The sequence below is a fragment of the Gopherus evgoodei genome, chromosome 8 (genome assembly GCF_007399415.2).
Source record: "Gopherus evgoodei ecotype Sinaloan lineage chromosome 8, rGopEvg1_v1.p, whole genome shotgun sequence".
Taxonomy (NCBI): domain Eukaryota; kingdom Metazoa; phylum Chordata; order Testudines; family Testudinidae; genus Gopherus; species Gopherus evgoodei.
Window position 1 is genome coordinate 62,943,635 of NC_044329.1, and position 13,469 is coordinate 62,957,103.

At 39.5% G+C, this 13,469-nt stretch overlaps 1 protein-coding gene and 1 long non-coding RNA gene across 7 annotated transcripts in view; one reads left to right on the forward strand and one right to left on the reverse strand.

Annotated features, from left to right (window-relative positions):
• The window catches only part of BRINP3 (BMP/retinoic acid inducible neural specific 3), a 317,732-nt gene extending 309,222 nt beyond the window's left edge, over positions 1-8,510 (reverse strand). For 4 of the 6 annotated variants that reach the window (XR_004001693.1, XM_030573440.1, XM_030573437.1 and 1 more), the window contains exon 1: positions 8,428-8,510. The gene's annotated coding sequence lies outside the window, so the exon portion shown is untranslated. Of the gene's footprint in view, positions 1-5,212; positions 5,291-6,757; positions 7,232-8,427 lie in introns of those variants that run through there. The other 2 variants (XM_030573438.1, XM_030573439.1) reach the window with 2 other exon arrangements.
• Positions 8,511-9,447: 937 nt separating this feature from the next.
• Positions 9,448-11,510, forward strand: LOC115656572. Its single transcript, XR_004001694.1, has 2 exons — positions 9,448-9,534; positions 11,093-11,510. It is a non-coding gene; the product is annotated as an uncharacterized LOC115656572 (long non-coding RNA).
• The last annotated feature ends 1,959 nt before the right edge of the window (positions 11,511-13,469 follow it).

Genomic DNA, 13,469 nt, shown 5'->3' on the forward strand with positions numbered 1-13,469 from the left:
TATTCCCCTGATTCATGAATCCACTGGGTCTTAGGCAAGAGACAGCCATCCAGATTCCTAGAGTGAGGCAGGCACATTAGCACATAGGGAACTTTTACTGTGAAAACTTCAGTAACAACTTAGTTTAAGTGCCTACAGAGTTTGGCACCAGCTGAGCAGGACTAGGAGCAGTAGCGCCTATATCTGGGACTCTAGCCCCCTGCTTCAATGCCTGGTTGTGCCACTGGTTTGTTTTATGATCTTGGGCAAGTCACTTTAACCTCCTGTGCCTCAGTTTCCCCATCTACAAAACAGTGAAACTTAGTACCTTTGTAAAGTGTTTTGAGATCGATGAGTGAAAACTACTATATCAGAGCGAGGTGTTGTTATACAGGTATATGTAATCTGTAAAGTTTGTTCTACTTTACAAAATTGTTTGTATTTCTTTTTCAGGACTATTGACACTATCTAGCTAGAAGGAGGTGGTTTTTATAAGCCTATAGCTAGTATATGGGTAATGTCCAGATGCTCTTAAATGTTCACATTATAGTTATTAATTTTTTATGGGTCTAAGCACAGGAACTTTATGGCTGACTGAGCAAAGATTCAAATCTCAGCAAGTCAGCTGGACTTAATTGCATCTCAGGATGATGATACATAATGCTTGATTGGAAGTAATAATTATGTCATGTGGATTGGGCAGTCTACAGTGTGTGTATGTGTGTGTGTTGTTCCTAAAAAATCAGTCTTGTTCCTAAAACATGTTCATCTGGAAAAAATGTATTTTCTGATGTATTTGAACAATTTTAACTTATTTAAGAGAATCTTTCCTGTAGTGGCAGAAAGGATGGGATTTAAACTACATAGTGTATCTGTAAGTTGGTTCTAAAACAGTTTATAGTTCAGCAATATTACCAACCATAATATGATGCAACTAGTAAAAATAACAAACAATTTTATTTAGAAGTACAAATGGAAAGATGTTTACAGTTAATACTTGAAAGCTGACATTTCAGCTCTAATCTTTCTAATAAAAAATAAGATACAAGGATTTATAGTTTAGGTAAAAACAATGTTCCCAGTTGTTTTGGGGGTTTTCTTAATTATAAACTATCATCACTTTTTATTTATTTATTTGAAACACTGTAATAAATAAGGGAGATATTTTTTTCCAAGGACTTTGCCTCATCAAGACAAACCTGCTTACAGAGGTTTATCTGACCTATCTATAACTATATAAATGAAAAGAACCATTTCTACCTCTCAAGTTAATGTGAGGGAAAGTCTTAAAATATATGTATTTCGATGGCTCAGAGAGTAGCTAATGAGATACAAAACCTCTCTCCTTTTAAGCCACTGATGGTTTAAATTCATATCCCAGGTCAATAGTGATAAAAGTAATTACCATCCAATGACTGTATATGAAAAAGTTGGTGGTCTTAGTCCATTCCCTAATGGACGAGTCTTCCTCTCATCATATTAACAATGATGCAATTGACATTAACTTGTTAGAAGTCTCAGCACAGAGTTGAGGAGTAAGTTCTGATCCTAAGAAGTGCTGAGAGTCTACGTCTTCCACTGAAAAAAGGATACGCTCTCAGTATTGAGCTTTAAGTGAACCCTGCAGTTCAGGGTTGAAGCATACAGGTGGAAAGGTGAGCAGAATCTTGTACTGCTGTTGTATATATTCTGCAGATAAACAGATGTGCAGGTTGCCTGTCCATCCCCTTTCATGACCATAAAACACATATATAATTTTTCCCTCAATATATATTTATCTCCCTAGCTTTTTTTTTTACTAAAGGACTTGAAAAAATCAATTTGAAAATACAAAATCAAAAGAATTATAACTTCATTCTTATATATACTCAAAAGATCTAGTGACTACTGATCATATGTTCTTTGGGAAAAAAAAATAAAAATTCACTCCCAGCTTGACGCCTCAAATGGTAATACCAGGATTCAGCATCGATTGTATATATTTTATATCTGAGTTTAAAGATCCTTAAAAACAGAGATTTGCAATGAAAAACTTGGCTAATGTTAAAAATGGAATCACTTTAATATTCCCTTGTTTGAATTTAGAGATGATCTTTACTTGCGGTCAGTCGAGCTCAGTGTACTGGGTGTAATTAGTAAACATAGCTTTGTAAGTTTTAGTTTTAAAGAAAGGGATATAAATTAGCCTCAATTAATATGACTTACAATAGTTCTTTTTAATTATGAATAATATGAACTTAAAATGATTAAATAATAATCTAAATAGTGCTGATTTAAGACCTTTGTTCACTACAAACAATAAATATTATAAAAATATGAATTATGTCACAAAATTGCTTCCCTCATTAACCAAGTTGCTGGAAAGTCTGGCAATGAAGGTGTTACTGCAAATGTGCAGCATTTTCTAATCACCATTAATGTGACTGTTTCAGCAAAGGTACCTGACTGAAGAGCCATGGGATCTCACCTCATTATAAGAGAAACCACTATGGTTTAATAATCTTAATTGAGCTAGCAGTATATATCACCTGGTCAATTTTTCGTTGAAGATGGAAAAAAAATCTATGGTCTTTGTGAAAAGTGCATTAGTTAAACTCATAAAATCTCAACATTCCGGTGAACGTCATTGGTTCTTTCTGATAATAGACTATATGATGCCACTGGGTTTAAGTACAACTCCCCAGTCATTTCTGTGGGGGGTTCTGCTTAAAATGGATGCCATGATATAGCGTCCATTGCCTAGAGTGCCTGGAAAACAATATCTACATGGCTCTTTACATTAATTTCAGGACTAGAAAACTTTATTACTTACACTATTTTCAATGTCCCTTACAGTGTAATGCCCTGATATTTCAGAGGGCACCTGCAATTCAGTGGGAGATATGCACTTTCGAAAATGAGGCTCTTCATACATTTTTGCTATATGTGGAAGTATGATAGTGTATTACACATCATTTGAACAGTGTGACATAAAACAATAAGACCAGTTCCATAGCACTTCACTTCTAGTCTGTTTTAATAATATTCATTCCAATGAAGTCCTCTGGTACTAGTATGTATGCAACATGTAATGTAATACTGTCGCCAGAAGGTTGTTTTTTTAAAAATATTAAAATCCACTTCTTATTCCAACCTAAACTCTTGGTGACTGATCCTGCCCTGAGTGAAGTCAGTAACAAAACTCCCATCATTTTTAATGGTGCAACACCGGGCCTTTCATGAGGAGCAGACATACTAAATAAGACAATAAGTTCTAAAGGAGGATTATTGTTGAAAATTTCAAAGACACACAATTCCATGCCAACAGTAAAGTTTGGGATTAAGAAGGTGTGAAACGTCAGTCTCATAAAATGAAGTTACCCATGTTAAGAATCACATGGGCTAGCCCTTCTTAACATGATCTTCCTGAAAGCATATTTCAGAAACATCTGTCAAATTGCACTTCTAGTGATTTCACTCCCAAAAGAAGTTAACAATGTTTTGAAAAATCAATGTCTAGAAAGAGGGGTGCACAGGTTACATATGACAGTTGATAAATATTGAATATTTCCAGAAACTACTATTCCAGAAACCCCTTTGCTTCCTAAATGAAAACTAAGATATTTCTGATAAATTGATAGAATTCTTGATCTTCTCCCAATTTTCCATTTAGATTTGTGAAAACTACTGGTGAAGGAAAACAAGGTCGTATTAGGTTTAGATGGACATTACTTCTTTCCATTTATTTTTAAAAAATAGATGTTTTCTAGACTGATCAAAGTCAAATAGGAAAACTTGATTTCAAGCTAATCCAAATGAAATCAACTATTTTAGTCCCATAAATCAACATTTATCTCCTGTATTTTGAGATCAGTAGAAAGTCACTACCATTTATATAAATTAAAATAAAACAAAACACTTCTCAATCGCAGGTTGGTATGAACAACTAGTGGACTAATGTAATTAACTTTTCACAGTAGAACTCAGACACTTGGTAACAGAAAGAATAAGGCAAGAATAGACAGTGATTATATTGCTCAAAGATTCTCAAGTTGTTGCGATTGTTAGTTGTACAAATGCTGCCTTTTGCAGTGAGATCTTGAAAATGTTCAGATGCTTGTTTACATGTTTGCTAGTTAACATTTTCATTTTCAATGCTTCACCATTTCATGCGTGAAAGCTCCAAATGCAGAAACTGTATTGATAAACGTATGTTGTAGGGTTTATCCCTCCTCAATGCAGGTGGTTATAAGACTACAGGAAATAACACCAAATATTTTCCCCCTAACCTTATATACAAGATTTAAAGAGAAAATAATTCAAGGCAAGATTTTTTTTTCACCTCATCTGTATATGAAACCGTGATATCTCTGAAACAGCAATGCAACAGAGTGACTACTGCTTCCTCCACTACAATTTGAACATTTCTACAGTATTTTCAAGCAAAGTCTCTTCATAACATACCATACGGCAATGCTACCAGATCTATTTTTTTTAATAATAGGAGTGTGCTACACTTCGAAGTTTGAGCATTGACAGTACTACCTAAACTCCAGTATCTATACAGCCTGTGATGTTGAAGTTACTGTTTATACTGTTAATGTACATTTATCCACATATGCTTAGTGTTCCAGTTACACTCTTCTTTAAAAATAGATATTTTGTTTGTTTAAAAATACCTTTCTCTTGTGGGACATTTAAAAGAAGAGTTAGACATGAGAGTTTCTAGCAAATAATATATTATGGTTTCTTCTCTCAGACTTGTGAGCCAGCTAAACAGCTGTGTCCCTAATCAACTGAGAGTGCACAAAAGATTTATTTTATTATAAATCTGCCTCAAAGTGGCCTTTATTTGGTGGGGATCTGTGGCAGATATCAATCCTATACAGAGAACATTTTTCACTCAGCACATCCATTATATTTTTATGCCAGTCATGAATTACTGGACTGTACAAATACACTTTCCATATGCTTACTTCTTATCTAACGGAAATCATTAACATTTTAAACTAATACAGCCTTAAGAAATGCCTTACACACACTAAATTATATCATGTTACCGTTTTCCCCAGTCCCCCTTTTAGAAAAGTAACAATTTTATGGTGCAATCAACCAAAATGAAATGGTATGGAATAGTTTGTGAAGGAATAATTCAGGGCAGGATGCAATTAAACACTTAATGAAATGTACATGCTAAATGCACATGAATGCAGAAATAAGACACAGTATAGATTGCTGGTAACAAAACCCTTACCTGCTAAAATGCATGATGGTCTGTAAGTGCACAGAGATCAGTAGCCAAGACAGCCCAGACTCCTGTAGTCCAATATGCAGTGACAATTTACACCCAAATTTCTTTACCTTGCTTTTTACACCATCCTATAGTTCATACCTCTGTTGCCTGTGATTGGCTAGTATAGCTATGAGGTGCACATAGGATTCATGCTAGGAGCAGCCTGCAATCTTTATTAACTCTTTCTGGTCAACCCCGGGTGCATGCAGATTTGGCAAGCTTACACAAATTGATACATCCTCATCTTCTGAGGGGGGATAGCAGGCAACAAATCTCCTGGATAATTCTCAAGCAGGCTTTTCCTTGGGGAGAGGGAAATGCGAGATGGTGCAAGGGCAGGTCACTTTGTGCTCCTCAAACTGATGCAAAGCAAAGTGACCTCTAAGGTGAGAGACTGCGAGAAAGAGGACTCCAGCCGCCAGAGACTCCAAGAGTCTGCCACCGCCTGGCTGCAAAAGTAACTCACTCACTCCACTCTGGGAACCCCGCCCTCTGCCGGTGAAGGACAGACACTACCAGGGCTCTGTGCTTCCCTCCTCCCCCCACTTCCACCGCCCAAACGAAAAGCAACACTTTCAAGAGTTGGGTAGAATTCAAATACAGACTAATGATCAGCCCTACTTGCTGTGAAGTGTGTTTATAAAGAAGACAGACAACTAACTCCCCCTAAAGACACCTCTACCTTAGTGTCTATCACTCACAATGGAAAGATTCAAAATCATTTTAAGATCTGGAACAGGATCTGAGCCCAGGATCCATGAATCTACTGGGTGGAGATGATGATGATGATGATTGATGATAGCGCAGGTGATCTTTGGCAGTGAAGACAATTTAGGAAGGAAACCAAGCTGGCTATTGCAGGTCTTTCCCCCTAAGGGAGTTAATTTTATTTACGCACTATCACGCCTTTAAAACAAAACAAGACGAGGGGGAGAGGAGAGAGTATCAGGCTGTTGAATGAGGCTACAGATTTTCTGAGTCATCTATCCTGATGGTGGGGTGAGCAGTTGGTTTCCTCTGGCTAGAACTGTTGAATGCTGGAAATGAAGCATTAAGACTAATGGGAATCTTCTCTAGTAAGCATACCTCATGCTTGCTGGCTGCAAATGCCCATTTAGACTATATTAATTGCATTGATTTATTTGGTGTTTGCATGCAAATAATTTTTTTAATTATTCCTCTAGTAAAGTATGAAAAAGCCACTATGTCAGTTCTTATTTCCGATGCATTCCCACCATCCATCAGCTGAACGTGCTCTAAGTAAGTCAGCTTCCCTAATGTTATCCCTTGATCAGTACCCACCCCCCTCCGAGGGCATAGAGGGTGCCATTCACGCTGGGAAATAGCGTATAAATCGCCTTTCCAGAGCGCAAACATTTAACAGCTTGTAGGTGATGCACAAATGAAATCCCCTCTCCCCATTTTGCACCTTACCGTTCGGAGGGGTTAATTAATAATAATACAATTAATAGCAGCAATTAGGCAGAGCCTCTGAAATGCACTTACCTAGACATTCAGCTACATCTGGGGTGAGGAAAAGGATCTGACTGCGCTGAAAGTTTCTTCCCCCTGACTCGTTTGGTAGTGGAGGATCCCCGCAGCAGCAGGGGAAGCGCAATTCACTAGCCCCTATTGGGATTTGATTAATTACACACCCTGGCTCAATGGGTGAGGGAGAACGGTCAATAATGATGCTCCCGATAGGTTCCCCTGGAGGGAAGACTGAAGCGGGAAGTCACACACAGCTACAGCAAGGTGACGAGGAGTAGGGGTTCCATGCTCAGCCCAGACGAAAGGAGCTGAAAGGGAAATAGACTTTCTCAACTGGATCCGAGGGCTGAGGGGCTTTTTAACTCCTCCCTCCAGAGATAATCCAGCATTTGAAGGAGAAGGAAGGAGGACTCTCAGGGACAGGAGCACGTACTGAGAGAACACTGATCTTTTCGCTCCTCTCCCATCCACCAACCAACACATTCAATTAGATCCTCGTTCTCTGCCACTGGCCCATCTACCTGTTAGGAAGACAAACTGAGTTCCTTCCATGATCTATGTATGCAATGTGATAGACATGACCATATCACGTACCCTACCCTGCTCAAGCCAAATCACCTCCACAGCGAAATGGAACTAAACTAATACCTCGCTGTGAAAGGTATTTCCCTCCCCATCTTCTACTACTGAATGTGGATAATTTCTAATTAAAGAAATATTAATGTTAAAAGACGCTGCTACAAATGGCTCCATGAAGTCATCTGACATTTTTTATTTCTGTACTTACTGGGGGTGGGGGGTGTTCAGCGAAAGCAAAAGTCCTCAGTTAGTCAATAGATGGGCTCCATGTAAATGTGCGAGCGTTTTATTAAGAACCCAGCTGGCTCCTGAGCTGCTGTCTGCACTGTAGTAAAATACAGGTATGGGGACGGAGGGGTGGAATCAGAAGGTGAAATCAGAAATGGACGTGCAGGAAGGAGATTAGAGCAAGTTCGCTCATTAGAACTATGCCAGAATTATAATTCCCCAGGATTCCCTTCCTCTGTCATGAAGGGAAAGAGAGGTGTCCGCAGGATGCTCAAACTACGCCTCCTTTCCATAAACCAAAATTCCAGACATCTCCTTCAACTCCATCGAGTATATTTGATCCCCTCTCTTTCTCTTTCTTTTAACTGATTGAAAATAAAGCAAAATCCTCACCAACCTGAACAGCCTTCTTCTGTGGGGATCAGCAAGGGTAATGAACTCTCTCTCTCTCTCTCTCTCTCTCTCTCTCTCTCACACACACACACACACACCGATTCTATTCTCACGGGACTAATTCTCCTACAGTATATTGAAATAATTCGTCCTTTCAAAATACTTACGAGTGCCAGTGTATATGTGTGGGGCTGAAGAACGGGTTAATGAAGCAAGGGATGAAGCAGATACATTGACTGATGCAAACATTAACAGAATGTGATGAATAAGCAGCGGAGTGTAGTGTAATCGTGGTGCAGGTTATAACTTACTGCCTCTGTCTGTGAGTAACATTAATGGATGTGGTCAAGTAGTACTGGTGCTTTACAATTCTTCGAGTTCGGAAAGTACAAGGATAGAGCATTAAAATGGCGAGATCTAAACATTACTCTAGATTAATGTCAAATTTGTTAAAAACGGCATGCGCGGGAAATAAACTTACTCACCAGGTGAAATTTCAGGAAGCCAGATGATTGTGAGCGAAACGAAGCCAGAATCCAAGCACACATTCCATGATCTTCAGTTTCAAGCTATAAAAGTGATCTGCATGGTGGTGGCCCTTTAGAAATAATCAGCAGGTCCTGGTGGCACAGCACCAAGTAAAATAAACCACTGTGTTTGCGTGTGTGGATGTGTGTGTGAGAGAGACAGAGAGGAATCAAATATGTCAAGAGAAGTGTGCGTGTGGGGGAGAGTGTGGGGTCTGTGATGATCCTTAGGCAAAAGAGATAAATAATAACAAATCGTGAGACTTCCTAAAGGTTAAAAAAGGCGAGAGGCTCTGCCAACCAGCTCGAGAGAAAGGAGCACAGAGAAATCTGCACAGAGAAGTACAAGGATGTGGTGGAGACAGTGAGATACAGAGAGAACTAGTGAGGGAGGCTGTAGTCATGCCGATAGATATAGCAGCGGGAATGATTTAGGGAGCTGGGGAGGATCCAATGAGAATTCAAGAGGGGGCAACCTCAGAGATACTGCACTGGTCTGTACTTCTCCAGAGATACCCTGGGCTGTGGTTCATGATTACTAGGACTTTAATAGGAAGTCAGTGCCTTTCCGTGGCTTTCCTCTGAACCCCCGCGAGTCAACACCATGGGGTGGGGGGTGACAGGGGATACCGAAGGCCTGGGGGGAACTAACCACACCAAACCATGGACTAAATCTACCGTGACTGGCGCGAGGAACAAGTGTAGCGTAGAAGCTGCTACGGGGAAGAAGGAGCTGAAAGCAGCTGTGCCGGGAGCACGGCGCTTTTGGAGAAAGGGAAAGTGACTAGCAGCCGCAGCAGCTGCTCCAGCTCCTCCAGTGATCATATGAATCCCCTTCGCAAGGCTTGATTCCGCCGGGTCCCCATGCCGGGGATGGCTGTGGGGCTGCGATGACACTTTGGGGGACTGGCAGTGGGAAGGGGCTATGTTCTGTGTTTGGTTTTAGCCTTCGGCAAAGGCCGGGAGAAATGGCTCTGCTGCTGTCTCTGGCGTGACTGTGCCATTCGCGTATCCTAGTACGGCGCAGGCTGCAGTTGAACAAGCGATAGCTACCGTATGGATCGGGTAAGGTTATCCCCTCCCGCTCCATTCCCTAAGGCTGCCTTTTATCTGAGACCCTATTGTTCTAAGTCAGCTCCTTTCCTCTTACGGATCCTGCTCCTCCTCCTCCTCCTCCTCCTCAAGAAGCTGCCTCTCTTCCCAGCGGACTGTCTGCTGATCCTAGGTGCCTGATTTTGTGTTTCGAGATTTATCCCCCCACAGGGACGCTAGACAATGAGTTCCCAGGTAGCCTTTTGCCCTCTCTCCTATCTTTCCTTCCTCGCTCTCAATCTTGTTCTCTCCTTGGGCGGAGAGGGAGGGAAGGAGAGGAGCAATGCCAGAGATTGATTTCTTGGAGGAGCTTGAAGAGGTGGGTGATCGAGGGACTAAACATTTGCTCTGGTGCAAGGCGTCCCTGGTAAGTAAGTAAGTAATCTTATTTTCTGCTGTGGCCAAAGACGCGCACCACTTCTCTCTGCTATTCATTCGCTTGCTCTCTGCATGTTAATCACGAACTGCCTTAGTGGAAAATTTTCCTTTTCTCTTTTCCATAAGAGTGGCTCTTGAGTGTGTAGTGAATTTCAAGGTACAGGGAGTGGGGTGGGTGGGAGAGGAGAAACCACAGGGCTCCCCCTTCTCCATATCCTCACTGTCCCTCTCAATATATAGCCATATAGTCGAGTCGACAATTTGACATCAATGAAACGAAAGCTAATTCCTGATTGCCTGCCTTAAATGTCGACATGAACAACCTGCAGACCCAGCAGGAAGCTATGGAATCCTTGCATTTTTACAAGCGTAACATAGCTTGGCCATGTTCTACCATACTTCCAGTGATCAGAAAGCCCAATCAATACACAACATGACTGGTATGTTAACCCGCATATAGATTGCACTTTGTCGTATTGTAGGGATTACACCCATCTGATACTCTGAATACAAGTCACTATGCTGTATTGTATGGATCGATTAGGCGATGTCAGCTTTTCAGTAAGAATATATGGAGTTTTTTTCCTGATGATTTCATTGACCATTCAGTTTGGCTTTCTTACAGTCATTTACGTATACTCGACCGTGATGTGTCTGTGTGTGTGTAAACTGGTCAACATCTTTGTTTTACATTCCATTTCCGTTAGTCTTTTTATAAGAGCATAAATGATTCCTGAGTGTCAAAGCTGGCAACAAGTAATACAGGATTCGTTCCTCCTTCCTTTCCCCTTGCTCCTCGTACCCCAAATGCTAGTGAGAGGAAAGGTCACTTTGTTTATGTAAAGATCAGTGTTCTCCTTAACAAAAATTGTTGTGCATCAAACCTGCAGTGACTATCAAATAGACTTGTGGATTCGAGATACTCAATAAGGACATTGTCCATTTTCTGAAAAGGACACGTCCCCAGGAAAACACAAGAGAAAGTCAGTGAGATAAAGTTGTATGGATGGGATAAATCAACAGTGCCAGATTGTGCACGTGCAGCAATATCTTTTCTTGTGTGTTTATTATTAAGAACATTGGCAAGCTCTGAGGGATACTTTTTAGATAAAGACATGTTGCTATGCTAATGCCTTTCTGTTTTTCTCTTTAGGTTTTATGCCAGTCCTAATGCTGTCCTGGCCAGAACTGTTCTGAAGTCATCTTGTTGATCAGGGAAACTTGCAGGTGTGGGGACTGGTTTTGCAGAAGATTACAATTGAAAATTACTGTTCAAGAAGGTTTTGTTTAGGGCCTGATCCAAAACCTGTTATAATTAATAGAAAGACTTCCACTGACTTCACAGGCCTTCAGGTCAGGCCCTTTAATCTTTTTTCATAATTATAGTAATTTTAATTTCATAGCAAGGCATCTCAAGATGCAATGGACACAGTGTGATTTGATTTACATTTGATTTCTAGTATTCACAGCACACACATCCATGTTTTTAATATTCATAGCAGTTCAACTCTAATTGCTAAGCAAGTGACACCTCACCTAATCTTTCTTAAATAAATATGTTTATTCTGTTATTATTATACTTCATGTATGTGTTCTACAGCTTCAGGAAAATAAATGCAAAACAATCTTGGGGTGAAATTCACCCCTTTGCAGAGGATCAGCTCAAGACCTAGTGGCTGCTTCAGTTCCACTTAAGCCCACAAAATAGCACTTCAGTGGTGCATAGGACTTGTGTAGGCATTTTGGTCAGGGATGCATTTACTGCTAATGTTTACAATGGCCCTAATGTAAAGTGGCCAGATATTATCCACTATGGGCCAGAATACTGAAATTTGAAGCAATTGAATTTTACTTAAATTCTGAAAAAACTGGTGCAATAAAAGTGTTAACATTAATCATGTGTGTGAAAGTTGCATATACATACATCAACAGCATATCACACAGCAATTTTTTTTGTTTTTTGTTTTTCTTCATTATCAATGTCTTTTTTTGCACTCATCTTTCTTCCAAAACCCCATACAAGTTTATTTTGAGTATTTTGAGGCTGCATGTAATTTAGCAGGCAAATACAGCACTGACACCTTATATTGCAATTGGTTTCTTGCAAAAAAAACCTTGTACTGACAACATTTTATGTGAGCAATACTGCCACCTTCTTAAAGTGCCTACATACCAGTTATAATACATTCTCTGCATCCTTTTCTGGTATAACTTTTCATCTAATTATTTCATTCACTACATATTTAGTCTGTGGAAACTGTACTTGACTTTTGAAACACTTGAGAGGAGAAATGTGATAACCTACTAAAGTGCCTTGCCCTTAACTGAAATTATGACAAAGTAATTAAAGGTAAAGCAAAAAGTCTTAATCTCTTGACTCCTTATGTTGTCAGTGTTTTTGCATTAATGAGATTTTTTTTAAAAAGCTGTGATTTAAATGTCAAAAAGATTGCAAGAAAACCCACCAGTGAATATTTAATTGCCATCTATTTATACTGTATGTATTTTTCTTTTTAAATGGCTTGTCACATTTCTCAGATTTTGAATCTTTCTTATTCAGTCTCTAGTTCTTTTAACACCCACAGTTATTAAACTAAACCAGTAGATGAATAGAGTGTTTGCACAATACAAAACAAACAGAATATAAGATAGAATTTTATTTTATAGAAATCTTTTGACCTTGGTAACCTTGGTTTTAACAGAGACATGGTTCATTCTATTACACTGAAGTCCAGTGACTTTCTCCCCGGCCTTTTCTGGAGAGCTTTATTTTAGTATTTTTCAACATTTCATTCATGGGGAATGAGCCATTTCTGTATATTTTCTTCCTCTCTCCCCCAATTAAAAATGAGTTATTTATCTATGTTTAATACAAAGTCATACACTCACACACATACCTGAAACCTGCATGAGTTACCAAACTCACACCATAGGATGCTGTATATTGCCCTGCTCTTCTGAGATTGGCTGCCCTCTGCAAAGAGAAAATTAATCTAATAACACAACTGGGCCAGAAACTATGTGCGTGTTCATCAGCAGAGGGGATAGATGCGGTTGCACCATCAGAAATACTGTTTATCAGCTATTAATTTCTCCGTTCCATCTATATACAGTGGTAACTGGTATGGGATAGATGGCTCTTCTTCTTTGTATGGCTGATGTAATTGTAGAGCAACTACTATAATTTTACCGTCAGATGGTTAAGCCAGGATAGAGGGCTAAAGTTAAGTAAAGTAAAATGGCAATGAATTGCTAACCCCATATGTTACAAAAGTATGGGTAAGGTATCCAAATAATGAGATTGACTTAAAAAGCAGGATATATATCTCTCTTCTGGCTTCTTTGTCTGCTAGCTTGTGACTTCTAAAAATAAAAACTGAGATTCTCTGGCATTTACTTATCTCCAGCAGCTGACCCTTTAAGAAGAAAAACAAATATTGTGAGATTTTCAATAAAATCCCAGGTGATGGCCAAAACTGTGTTTATCTGAAGAGAATAGGGGTGGAAGAGGAGATTTTGGCTTTGAGGCC